At 37.9% G+C, this 14,071-nt stretch overlaps 1 pseudogene across 1 annotated transcript; it reads right to left on the reverse strand.

Annotated features, from left to right (window-relative positions):
• Positions 1-723: 723 nt before the first annotated feature.
• On the reverse strand, positions 724-9,412 carry LOC306642652 (5'-AMP-activated protein kinase subunit beta-2-like; annotated as a pseudogene). Its single transcript has 5 exons — positions 9,257-9,412; positions 5,380-5,546; positions 4,476-4,569; positions 4,128-4,248; positions 724-905 (listed from the first exon to the last, which is right to left on the reverse strand). The product of its transcript is annotated as a 5'-AMP-activated protein kinase subunit beta-2-like (transcript).
• Between the last annotated feature and the right edge of the window lie 4,659 nt (positions 9,413-14,071).

Below are 14,071 nucleotides of genomic sequence, written 5' to 3' on the forward strand. Positions count from 1 at the left end.
AAGAGAAATGCAAATCAAAACCACCCTAAGATTCCATCTCACCCCAATTAGAATGGCGATTATCAAGAATACGAGCAACAACAGGTGTTGGCGAGGATGTGGGGAGAAAGGTACACTCATACATTGCTGGTGGGGCTGCAAATTAGTGCAGCCACTCTGGAAAGCAGTGTGGAGATTCCTCAGAAAACTTGGAATGGACCCTCCATTTGACCCAGCTATCCCACTCCTTGGCCTATACCCAAAGGATCTAAAATCAGCTTACTACAGAGATACAGCCACATCAATGTTCATAGCTGCTCAATTCACAATAGCCAGACTATGGAACCAACCTAGATGCCCTTCAATTGACGAGTGGATAAAGAAACTGTGGTATATATACACAATGGAATATTACTCAGCCATAAAGAATGACAAAATTATGGCATTTGCAGGCAAATGGATGAAATTGGAGAATATCATGCTAAGTGAGATAAGCCAATCTCAAAAAGACAAGGGACGAATGATATCGCTAATAAGTGGAGGATGACACAATGGGGGGGAGGGAAGGGTTAGTGTTAGGGTTAGAGTTAGGGTTAGGGAGGGGGGCAAGTATGGAGGAAGAAAGTACTGTATAGAGGGTAAAAAGGGGTGGGAGGGGTGGGGGGAAGGGGAAAAAATAACAGAATGAATCAAACAACATTACTGTATGTGGATTTATGATTACACAAATGATATGCCTTTGCGCTATGTACAGAGAGGCAACATGTATCCCATTTGTTTACAATAAAATTTAAAAAAAAGAAAGAAAAAAAAAAGAATAACTTGGAGTAGGTGAGGAGGAAGGATGGGTGGGGATTTGAATCTGTCTTCAAATAAAAGTATATACATTTCTTGATCATAAGGACCAGGGAGTGACCTGGAACAATCTAAAATATATTTCCACAAATAAGAAGAGAAGTATAAAAATTAGGACAATGCATAGAAAAATACATGACCACTAATATTAAATATAGAAGTCTTGGATCATAACTTTTAACCTGCTGGGTCTACAAGTGTCAAGTAGTACAAGGAAAAAGTTGCCCAACACAGCAACAAGATTCCGTGAAGAGGAGAGGGGTCATATATTTGAGCTCAGGAAAAGCTACCCTATTTATCAGCTTTACATACAACCTTGGAAAATGCCTTTACCACAGTCAGTTTCCTCATCCATAAAAATAAAAAGAATCCTTGCCCTATTTCCAATGTTATTGAGTAAACTAAAGAGATAATGGATGTAAAGTGGCGTTGTAAACTTTCAAACAATGTGAAAAAATTAGATTTCCTTTTTCCCCCACCCAAGCAACAGATAACAATGTTACAAATTCTAAGATCACTGATACCACAATGAATGCAGCAATAAGAACAAGAGATATGCAATAGCCATTAGGGAAATGCAAATCAAAACTACAATAATATGCCATTTTATACTCACTAGGATGGCTATAAGTAAAATGACAAACTAATGAGTACTGGCAAAGATGAAGAAGTTAGAACTTTCAAACTACTGTATTCCCCATTGCCAGTGGAAATCTACAATAGCATAGCCACATTGGAAAACAGTTTGATACTTCTTCAAAGAGTTAAATGGAAAGTTACCACATGACCCAACAATTGCATTCCTAGGAATATATCCAAGATATATGTGCCCACATGAAAACTTGTATGTTTATGTTTACAGTACCAAAAAACAGAAACAAAACAACTGTCTATCAATAGCAAATAAGCAAAATGGTATGTCCATACCATGGAATATTATTGTGTCATAAATAGATACATGTTCATCAATATGGTTGAACCCTGAAAACATTAAGCTAAGTGAAAGAGTCACACAAAAAACATATAAAGACAAAAAGTAGACTTGTGGTTGATAGGAGTTTGACAGAGGAAGGAACGGAAAGTGACTGTAAATGGGTACAGGATTTCTTCTGGTGATGATAAAAATGCTCTGGAGTTAGTGGTAATGTAACACAACTCTGAATACACTAAAATTTATGAAACTGTACCATTTAAAAGGATTAATTTTATGGTATATAAATCATATTTCAAAAGTAGAAATAATGCATCCTAGAAGAAAAAAGAATTAAAAATAAAGAAAACTGATTTTGTTTAAAGATTTTTAAAAAATATTTTATACTTTCCAGTGGAAGATTATAATAGTTTATTTAAAGAACTGATTTCAGTTAAACATACATGAAGCAAAAGCAAAATTAATAAATACAGTGATATTATACAATATCTTATAAACTTTCCGAAGCACATCCAGATATTATGTAATATGATCCAAAAAACACTGCTGGAAAGCACACAGAATAGTTTTTTTTAAATTTTCTTATCATCATCATCATCATCATCATCATCCCCCCAAAAAATACAAATTGGTTAAGTAACTGGCTCAACTAAACTTAGTGTAAATTAAAACCTAATAAAAATGTATTCTAAGGCTTACCTCAATGGATTGGAAAATTAGGTGAAAGAAGAAAGTGAGAAATATCAAAAGTATGCTTGTCTTTTCTATGTATATTTATGATTGACTACTATTCATTGGTTGCTTTACCAGTATCATATAATGCAAAAATGTAGTTACCAGTGGCCTCATATTTTAATTTTGTATCTTTAACCCTTTTAAAACACTGCCCACAAGTCAAGAAGAATGTCTAGCTTAACGTTGAGAGCTTATATAATAAAAACATTATTATCCATAATTTCCTAAATAAGTATTATACTATGCAATTTTAGAAACTACATGTCACTCTTATGCCCTGAGATTATTAATATGTTTCACCTCAGGACTTATGATTGTTGAGAAACACTGAGTTCAACCCCTGTTTTTACTGTTATGGAATATAGAATCAAAAGAATTGAGAGCCTTGTCCACAAGGGTAAAACTACTTAGTAGCAGAGGCAGGCTCTGAACTCATAGAGATAAGAATACTCTGTAAATACAGCACACAATTCCTTAGATAGGCATAACTCTTACTGTAAAGTAGCAAAACAGTAATTATGAATGTGGTTTGGAGAATATTTGCCTTACTGACATAGTTAATTAAGTGGAGATGAAGGTCTTGGAAAAAATAATATTATAGGAAAAAAAAAAGGGGCTGGGGATATAGTTCAGCTACTAGAGTGGCTTTGCAAGCACAAGGCCCTGAGTTCAATCCTCAGCATTGCAAGGAAAAAAAAAGAAAAAGAAACAAAAGTAAATAGAGGTCTTTTCCACTACCAGGGATTTTGTTAACTCAAAAATTTACAAAATTTTGATTATATACAAAAGAATTGCATGCTATTGTGCGTGTGGGTTTTGGTTTTTAAGTTACTTTTCCCCAAGGACTACTATACTTGTAGGGTTTCATAAAACTACACAACTGTCAAACAATTTATCAAACTGGCAGATTAAGTTGAGGCAGCTTAATAAGACATACAAGGCACATCTAGTCTCTGCTGGGTGATGCCACCAAAGGTCAGTGGAAAACTTGGAATATTAATAGAAAGAGTTTTCAAACAACAGGCTAGAGCCCACTAATGGGCTGTAAAAATTGCAATAGCAGCCATGTTCTGTGGCACAGACCTCTAATCCCAGTGACCCAAAAGGCTGAGGCAGGAGAATCTCAAGTTCAAGGGCAGCCACAGTAATTTAGTGAGACCATGTTTCAAAATAAAAGGGGTTGTGGTTGTGGCTCAGTTGGTAGAGGGTCTCTGAGTTCAATTTTTAGTACTAAAATAAATAAATAAATAAATAAATAGATAAATATTTTTTTGAAAAACAGAAAAGAATGCATCACAGGGAATAAAGGCAAACATTACACCACATATTACTCTTCTGTATATATGTGTATGTGTGTATGGGGTTGCAATGCAAAATAAATGTCTTAGTGTAGATACTGGGTTAAAAAGTTAAAGTATACTAGACTGAGATTTTTTTTTGGTAAAAAGAAGGGGATCTTAATGTTTATATAAAATATATGTGCACATATATGCAGGATTCAGAAGATTCCTGAGAAGAAATGGAAATAAAAAACAAAATTAAAAGACCACTTTCAAGAAGGAAATTTAAAAACCACTCTGGGTTACAAGAAAGACAAGGCAAAAGAGAGCAAATATTATAAAATTACATTGACAAGATGTCTCAGAGCTTTCCATAGAATCTAGTTTTAAACCATCAAACACCTCAAAATCAGATTTCTTGACATGTATCAAATTGTTAATTGTGCCAAGCTGACCGGTAACCACAGGCTGAAATCATAAGCAGAAAAATATTCTTGAATTCCGTTTTCAATTTCCTCTCTTCTACCCAACCTCTCTGCATCTACTAAAGGTTGCAAATGATCACACTGAGCATCTCCATCTTTTATCATGAGGGATCCTTTAAGGTAAGGGAACTGCTATCATCAATTCAGAGAGCAATGATAGTTAAAATGTGATTGCTAAGTCATGGTGACCTTTGGAGATCAGAGCCTTACCTCTGATGGATCATGACCCACTGCCACCTACAAAAAAACTTGTATTGTTGCTTTCCCCTCAGAGAGATTCAAGATGGCAATGAAGTCATTAAGGCTATAGAAGAAAACAGAATGTCAGTCAAGTTCCTTTAATAAGATAGAATATAGAAAACCAAGTGGTAATTACAGTATTATACCAATGACTTCCCATTATCCCTAAGACACTCTGTCCCTCGTATAAAAAAATGTATAAATCCAATCTCTTTATCTATATCATCTTGCACATATGTTTGCCAAGCCTTCCAACAACTTTGGTTCTTAAACCAATGCCTAGAAAAAAATAGTCAATGGTCTCCCAAAATGGTTCATCTTGGTATAACTATTTTACTCTATCAGAACAGATCCCTCACAAATATAAGTATGTTAACAGATTTGGGATATAGCAGTCCTTAAGGTACTTTCCATATTTGGTGAGCCACTATTGGAAAATGACCTATCTGGTTATCTGGGCCATTCTAATAATCAGTTAATTCATCATTGCTCTATAAGTACCACATAACAGTACCACCTCAAACTTTACAATGTGTTTTGCTTTACTGCAGAAGTCAGAGCAACAGATTCTGTCAGTTACAGGCTTCCTCCAAGCATAGAAAAGACCTGTGTAACACCACCTTAAAGAATACACCCACAAAGCTATTATAAATTCTTTTGAGGTAATGATATTCTAAGTGGTAAAGCACCTGATTCATGATGATGTTCAAAAACAATGCCATACATACTCAGTGGTCACAGAAAAGGACATATTCCAAAGAAATCACCTAGTGAGTGGAGATGGGAATTCAGTCTGTTTACTCTTATTAGAAAGGATATCAGGTCAGCTTCTATTCCTGGACCCCTCAGCCTCAGTGAAGACACTTATCTTCACCTTTTAATCCATAGTATCTTAGTGCTCCAATTGTTGAAAGAACAAGAAATGAAGACCTCCTTGCCTCCTTCAGACTAGTGGGTAATAGTAGGCTGGGACTCCTGGGTGCACTTTAAGGAGTCATCCAAATCCTGCTGGTATGATACAAATTCTTTGTTCCCATGGAGCTATAAGAAGGAGTAGGTTATCCCTAGAATAAATTGTGACCCAAGAATTCTTAAAAAGATCATTCTCCTTCTTAGGGTAGAAAGGGGTGCTAGACTTCAGCTAAGGAAATAAGACTTAAAATTAGAATAAATCATATTTTTACAAACCATAGGAAAAGAACTCATTTTGAACCAAAAATGGTCAAAAGGCTTCTGCTCAATTGCTGCATAAATCATAGTCTAACTTTTGAGTTTGCATATATTACTTACCCTTTCAGAGCCTCAAGATTTCCCTTAAAAAAAGGAAAAGAAAAAAGAAAACCTTACACCCTACTGCCAGTTTAATTCATAGGCAGGCAATTATAACATGCTTCTGAGTACCTCTTAAGAGAGAGAAAAAAATGAAAACAAAAGATGGCTATATTTTTTAAAATTAAATCAGGTATATATATTTCACAAGCAAGTATAAACAGCTCTCAATTATCAGCTGTAAAGAAAGATACAGATACCAAACTTCATGAAAAATTTATAAACTCTATTTTAGCTAATAAGGTACACAAAGAAGGGACATTAAAATTTTAATATTGAAGGTCTGGGGAAGTAGCTCAGTGCCAGAGCACTTGCCTAGCCTATGCAAGTCCCTGGGTTCAAGCCCCAGAACCACAGATTAATCAGTTAATTAATTAAAATAAAAAGATCATTGATTTTATAAAATGGAGAAATCATGGGCTGGGAATGTAGCTTAGTGGTAGAGGACTTGGCCTAGCTAGTGAGAGGCAGTACTAGAACAAAGAAGTGGTTATGAAATCTTTCTTGCTCACCTATACCACGTTTATTCTATTTGAGGTATAGGAATGCAAATTTTGGCACCTCAAACATTGAAAGACAAAAACACAGTTTCCTTTAACAAAAACATTATATAATCAAATAAGGTTTTCATGATTCTGAAAAATATTAACTCCTCAGTTTTTTGTTTTTATTACCATCCCTTTAGACCAGTAGTTGGCAAACTGCAGCTGGTAAGCCAGGTGCTTTTACAAAGTTTTTCCTGAAAAATAGCTGCACTCATTTGTATGCTATTATCTACAACTGTTTTCATGCCACTCTGGAAGCAGTTGTGAAAGACTGTGTTATCCATATAGTCTAAAATATTTACCATGTGGTTCTTTACTGAACATATTTGCTAAGCCCTGCCTTAAACTGGTTTAAATTCATAACAGTTAAAAAGTTCTATACAGTGTTAAGTAAAGATATTACCAAACAAAATAAAGTGCATTAAAAAAAAACTAGCTTATTTACTTATGATTTATTTGTGTGTGGTGGTGGTGGGTAATGGAAAAGTCTACTTTCCATACTGTCTCTCACTATTTCTCAAAACTACAGCCTGAGAAACCAGGCATATAATCTAAAATAAAATCCAAGGTCTGAGGATACAGCTCGCTGGTAGAGCACTTGCCTAGAATGCGTGAGGCCTTGGGTTACAGCCCCAGAAGCACAGATTAATTACTTAATTAACTTAAAGACAGGAAAAATCTGAAAAAAGAAAGCTGAAGAGGCTTTTACAATATTACAAGGAATTAGTATAAGAGGAAACCTAGTATTCATATTCTAAAAGCAGTGCATTCTGTCTGAATAGTGGCATTAGACAGGAATTTTTGCATATGCCTAAGAATAACCTAAGAGTCTAATTCAGAAATAGGATCTGGGAATCTATTTTTAAAATCATCCCAGATAAGACTGTGATTATGTTAAAACAGAAAAAAAGCCTCACCTTTTGAAGTACATCATAATTTGTTATAATGTTGGTAATTTTCTTAAAAAAAATTGGTGGAAAAATAGTTGATTAGGGTATGGATGATATACATTCAATCATGCTTTGATCAATCTCTAAACTTGGTGAGAGGTACACAGAGTTCATTATACTGTTCTCCCTACATTGTAAATGATTCAAATTTTCCATAAATTACTTAAACAAACCTCAGGTGATTCCAATACATAAATAAGATTGAGAACCATTGAATAAGTCTGCTGAAAAATGTTGGCATCCAATGGAGGTCCCACTGCCACTGTTTTTATAAATTATTCTACAACTTAGGATTTTTCATTTAGAATCTGAAAGCCACAAACTAGTCATCCTCCAACATTTCAAGCAAAGCTTCACTTATGTCACTTATGACATGACATTTCTGGGGTAGAAATGAATGCAGCTGACCAGGAAAAAATGTTGATTTCTTCAAGTAAAATAGCAGAACCACTGGTCAAAGAAGGAAAACAACATTAAAATTATAGTTTTAAGAAGTTTTAGTAAAATACTGAGGGAAGAAAAGAGTAGGTCAAAAACCCTTAGATTTGGATGGGACCTTAAGAATTATATGAACCATTTTCTTGTTGTCCAAATGGCAAGATTGGAATGATGGAAAGAATGATCCAGAATAGGCCCCAATTCACACAGAACAATTTGGCTTTAATTCAGGACATCAATGACTTCAGTCATGGTGTGAAAAATACAATGTGCTTAAATCTTAAGTCATTGATGTAGGAAAAGGGGTAAAAATACAATGAGGTCAATCACCTTGAGAAAGCTTTAAAGAAGGAAATACAGATGTCTGGGTGGACAGACCACATGATGAGGAAGAAGTTCTGAAGTGAGAGTGGAAAGAAAGGAATGGAGAAAAAGCTCCATGAAATACCCCTTTCAACCACTCTTATATCTCCCTCTATGATAATGTTCTCAATTGGGATCCAAAAAAATAAACCATAGCATCCAAATTCCATGTACTACTGCTGTGGCAAATAAAACTAATTTCTCTCTAAAGCCTCAAACATGTCCCCCAATTGCCTCAATCCCTCCATTTTTCTATTTCAGCCTACCAGAAAGAATTAAATGTATTTAAACTGACACTTCTAAGTTATTAGAAACATTAGGATGGCAATTACATTACTGTCAGCTCCATATGTCTTTTCTGTTGTGGGGGGAACACAATTGACCTCTTCCTGTAACTACTTCAATTGAAAGCAAGGTTTTCAGGGAAGCAATGAATTGTTGCTTTTAGGCTAAGGAAGGACTAATGCACAGTGGAGTTATCTGGGAATCACTGGCTCTCCCACTTGAGAAGCTGGCCTGAAAGCACAGCCTGTGTCACCACAACTAAAAATATAGGACAGAAACTGAACAGTCAACTCAATGATGCACTTTATTGATTTTCAAGACTAGGCACAAGTGTTCTAGTTAACAAGTAGTGGCTGCTCATAGCCATGCCAAAGGGGAAAAGTGCAGAGTTCCTAAAACACCAAAAAGGATCCAAACAAACAAAGTTCCAGGAAAAAATTCACTTAGTCATTTCAAGAAAAATGTAAGCAACTGAGCTAGGGCCAGCGGCTCAAACAACCTACCCACTCAAGTTTCCTACCAGAACTTACAACCTATAAATTGTTAGAAGAACCAAGGATGGTGAGGGTGGGGGAGGTGTCTATGGTATTTGCCCTAAAAACGTGGCTCACAGCTTGGTCAAAACACCAAGAAAAGAAGAACTCCATGTCTTCCTTAGATTGAGGCAGCACCACAAGAAGAATTTACAATAGAACACCTCCCTCCCCAAAATATCCCTTTAATTAAAAAGAAAATTCCCTTAACCCAGTTTAGTGTGATGAAAGGAGCCAAGGAAAAGAGGAGAAGCCCAGAAGCCAAGCAGCAGCTGCACCACCATGGTCAGGGTTGTAGAGACCAGTACCTTGGAGTTGGGCAGGCTGAAGACGCCAGGGTCGTTGGTGCTTCCCACCATGATCTTGTGCTCCTTGCCAGGGGCATGGGTGCCGTCACCCTCCGCGCATGCAACCTTGGCACCAGGATGCTCCCGGGACACCTGGTCGCTGGTGGTGTTTCCCATGGCTGCAGCACGAGTCGGGGGCCACCTGGCATGGAGTGCTACAACCGGCGGGAAACAAACACCCCAGCGGCTGCATCAGGGGCACCTGGGACCCGCCTGTGCTCATTGGGGATGCCTGAAGGGAGTCCCCACCGCAGAAAACCATGCCCGGTGGTCCCCAAGCCCCCGGGTCTCCCTCCATCCCCACTCTGGAAACTCACCCTTGGGACTCCCCCACAATAGCGCACCCCATCCCTTCCAGCAATGCACTCTCTGTTCCTGGGACCATGGGCGCATTGGCCCTCCTGTGGGCAAGGTCACCAATATAGTTATTGAAACTGGAGCCGCACGCTGGTCCAGGGATCTGGGTTCTCTCCTAAAATGGCTACAAGACCCGTGGTGAGGGGCCACCTCTGCATGCTCCTGCTGCCAGCTACCATGGCTCCCCAGACCTCCCGCCCCTCTAGCGGCAGCCTCAAGGGTGGGCGCAGGCAGCCTCCAGCACCACACAGGGGCGCTGGGCAGGGATAGCATGATGGGGATACCAGGCCTGAAACTCCCGAGCTGGAGGACCCTGCGCTGCCTGGCAAGGGGACAGCTTGCAGGAGGCTCGCAGTGCCACAGAATGGGTGCAGATTTCTCTACTGCCGCCTCACAGTGGCCTCAGGTGTGCTGAAACATTTTATGAGCTGCATCTCCCTGAGCTGTGACCTGGAGAGGAATAATAACATGGACTTCATCTCCAGGCAGAGGGAAGTAAAGGTCAAGTCTAGAGGCTGCAACTGTGCAGAGCCACAGAAAGGACTAGTCAGCCTGAATTGGGGTCCTGGGGAATAATTCAAGATGTAGTGTCTAATAGTAGATATACCCTGACAAACTAGTTAATTGTTAGAAGAAAGACAATGCTCTTGTAAGCTAAGAAATAACATTTTTGCAATGATTAACTCTAGAAGAAATAAACCCCGAGAGAAATGGCAATAACAAAAACATTCAAAGGCACACAAAATGTATAAAAAGGTCACAGACGATTCTAGGGTTGGGAGTACTCCAAGATTTAAGATAATGGGACTTATTGTTCCCTATGAGAAAATTTTATTACTCAATGTGTTATATATACAGACCAGCAGCATTCATGTATCACCTGGGAGCTTGTTAGAATGTAAGCAGAATCCGAGGTACCATCCTCATCTACAGAACCAGAATCTACATTTTAACAAGCATATTTTAAAGTGTGAGAATCACTGCTTTGACAGCTGATAACAGCATAGACCCAGATTTGATTCCTTTTCATATTCTACACTCACCATGTACAGAGTAGGCTTTCAGAGAACATTTGATGAGTGAAGAATACAGGAATACTGCTCACTACATTTCTAACAAGATACACCACTTAGGCATAGTGATGGGGAAGGCAGCCAAAGCTGGGGAACTCCAAGTCACACAGGCCATGTTTTCTGAGTGAGTGGGACTGTTTGTTGTAAAATCCATTCTTGTATTATGAAGTTGAAGAATCGACTTAACATACACTGCGCCCCCATTCTTTGCTCTGTTTCTTTATGAACTCATCTTCTTGCTGTTGATCAAAAGAAGTTTCAGGGAAGAAGTACAATTTTACCACAACTGCTTGCTCACCCCTCCAAATTCTTGAGTGCCTGAGTACCTCCTTTATGTTATGCTTACTTCTTTCCTCTCATCTCCAATTCCTTTGTCTTTCCCCTGGGACTGACTGGGGATTGAACCCAGGGTTTATGTGCATGTGAGGCAAACACTCTACCAACTGAGCTATATTCTGAGCCCTGCTTCTATTCTCTTAGAAGCAGAAAAGCAGCTGACTAAGGAGAGGAGACAAGTATTTGAAGCTTGAACAGGTAGGAGGTGTGAAATAATCAATTAAAATAGTAGGATATAGAATTGACTAGAAAACCTAAGTGTGAATGGCAGATTGTACTGAAGGTCTAGGTATGTTTGGTGGTTATGAATTTAAGACAAGGTGACTGCTGGATTTCAGCCATTCTTTGAACAGCTACATAGAAGGGAAGAGAAATATAAGGGCACACACTTATTTTAAGGAGATTTAACAGAAGTTCCATATAGAATTTCCATGTAACTCCATGTAAGAACAATTCCTGCCTATGCTTTGGAAAACTTCTTTAATTTTATTAATTACAAGCCTATCATCAAAGCCTGAAGAAAAATGTATATAAACCCAGCCTTTCCCTGAATAAAGTGGGATTGATAGCACCAGAACTAGAGTCTGTGTCTTTAATTCTCCATCCATTCCCGACGCTGTCGCCCTGCGCCCCATTTACCTGTGTGGAACCCATGGACTCTTGCTAGGGCTGGACCCCAGCTAGTGGCACCCAATGTGGGGCATTCTGGTAAACCCCCCATTTATTAACATTAATTTCTTTCCTTTTTGAGACAGCTAGGATCCTGCCTTGGGTGCCGCGGACCCATTGGTAGAGAAGGCCGAGAAAGGAGAGGCAGGGATAGACAGAACAGCTACCATGGGAGGTAGTGAAAGCAAAGAAAGAGCACTATTTATTTATATTGCTAAGTACTTATTAACTAAAAGAGGAACACATGTAGGAACAGCTCAATTAAAATGATTTTTTTATTTTGTGCAAGAATGTGCCCCTTGGATTCCTGAACAGGGTACTTTAGATGTTAAAACCTGGAAAAAGGTAGGCGATGCTATGTATGTGCATCATAGTTTATATGGCAATGTGCGGGAGCGCCTAGCACATAAAACTCATGCCAGGGAAGTGTGCCTGGCGCATAAAGACCCATGCCAGAGGTTGGTAATCTTCCTCTGGAGGATGATAGCAAGGACTCGTCATAAGTTGGGTGCTGCCAAGGCCTTCCCTGGAAGACGATAGCAAGGACTCGTCGTAAATTGAGTAAAGCTGGAGCCCCTTCCTCAGAGTGTTAATCTCTCTTCCTTTTTTGTTTTTCACCAGAACTCACAATATTACGCGGATTAATCATGTTTAATAAAGTTCTTCGGTTGAAGGATGATGGGAACACAAACAGTTCATATGAGTTAACTCAATTCCAGTAAAATAAAGTTCATTTGTTTACACAAAGCACTAATATTCCTATAGGGAATGGTGGACATTCTGAAGCAATATGTCTTGTGATGTTTTTGTTAACTTTTACAAGACTCCCAGACATCTAGTTGCATATAAGTGATTCTCTTAGCTTCAGTGATCAACATATTTATTACATCTGGTTTCTTCTGCAAAGTAATGAGCCTCCCACAGAAATACATTATATTTAGTTCAAAAGAAAAGTTTTAGTTCTTTTAGATGAAGATTTTTTACTCTGAAGACAATAACTTGGTTCTTAATAGTATAATATGATTTAACATAGCATAGACATGTAATTATAGTCATGAAAAATTAATAACAAATTACTAGAAGTTATAATTAGTCTTAGCGGTAAGAGATCAAATAGAAGTTAAACTTCAAAGAAAAACAAGTGGTATACATCAACTTGCTTTTGTAAGTTTCGAGTCAAGGATAGTTCATTGTGGGGAAATGTCAAGTAAGATGAATGTGCCAGGTGGCGCTAATTGGCTAACTGTGCAGACCTAACTTCTGTTATCTATTGATAAACTTCTAAGAACTTTCTTCTTCATATGAAGTCATAAATATTTTTAGTGAAAAGTGTAAGGGTATAAAAACTGTAAGAAGAATTCAATAAACTTGTCAGCAACCTAACACTGACCTGAGTCTGTGTGGTTGCTGTCCATCGCCGACGCTGCGCCGCCTAATCTCTCGGGGCTTTTACATTTCAGGCCATCAAGGACCCCTGGACTCTGCTGCTTGGGCTGGTCCCCGGCAGTTTGGCGCCCGAACAGGGACCTGATTGGTAAGTGTCTTATTCTTTTCTTTTCTTTTTTTCAGGCGGTTGGCAGCTAGGATACTGCCCGGGGAGCCGCGGTCCCCTCAGTAACAGAGACTGAGAAAGAAAGGGCAGGGATTGGAAAAAATGGGTAATACAGCATCTAAGGAGAGAACTTTATTTCTTGATATAGCAAAGCATTTATTAAAGAAAAGAGGTGTTACAGTAAGTTCTTCACAGTTACAAGGCCTTTGATTTTATGTTATTTGTTTTTGTGTCTGATGTCATGTTTTGTCTGTATCAAACTGAGCGCTCCTAAAATTAAAATTTAAAAATGGATCCAAATACTTTTATTCACGTGATTTAAAAGGGTTCAATTTAAGTTGGGTAAACTAATAAAAGTGAAATGTCTTCAGAAATAATTCGCAAGTCTCTAAGTAGTCAAACTAATGCAATGTTGATGTTAAACAATGTCTAATATCAATTGTTTCTAGGACTTTTCTTCAACAGGAAAGAGACAGCAAATACTGTTCAGGACACTTGTCTGATATCTTGGTTTTTGCAGAATAAGTAAATTAAATTTAACATGTATAGGACTACTCAAATGTGTTTGTTAAGACATCTGATTAATTTGCAAAGTTAAAATGCTAATTGTTAAATAACATTAAGTACTTTTAACTCCTTAAATTCCATGGGGTATCATACCTAAACATTATTGGTGTTTTCATAGGTTGGTAAACTAAAAAGTGTTTAGAATTGCTTTATGTCATTACTAAAAACAAGGTTATTAAGAGTTATGTCCTAACAGGTAAAACCCCAACCCGGAGGATAAGC

The sequence above is a fragment of the Sciurus vulgaris genome, assembly GCF_902686455.1.
Source record: "Sciurus vulgaris genome assembly, chromosome: 13".
Lineage (NCBI taxonomy): Eukaryota > Metazoa > Chordata > Mammalia > Rodentia > Sciuridae > Sciurus > Sciurus vulgaris.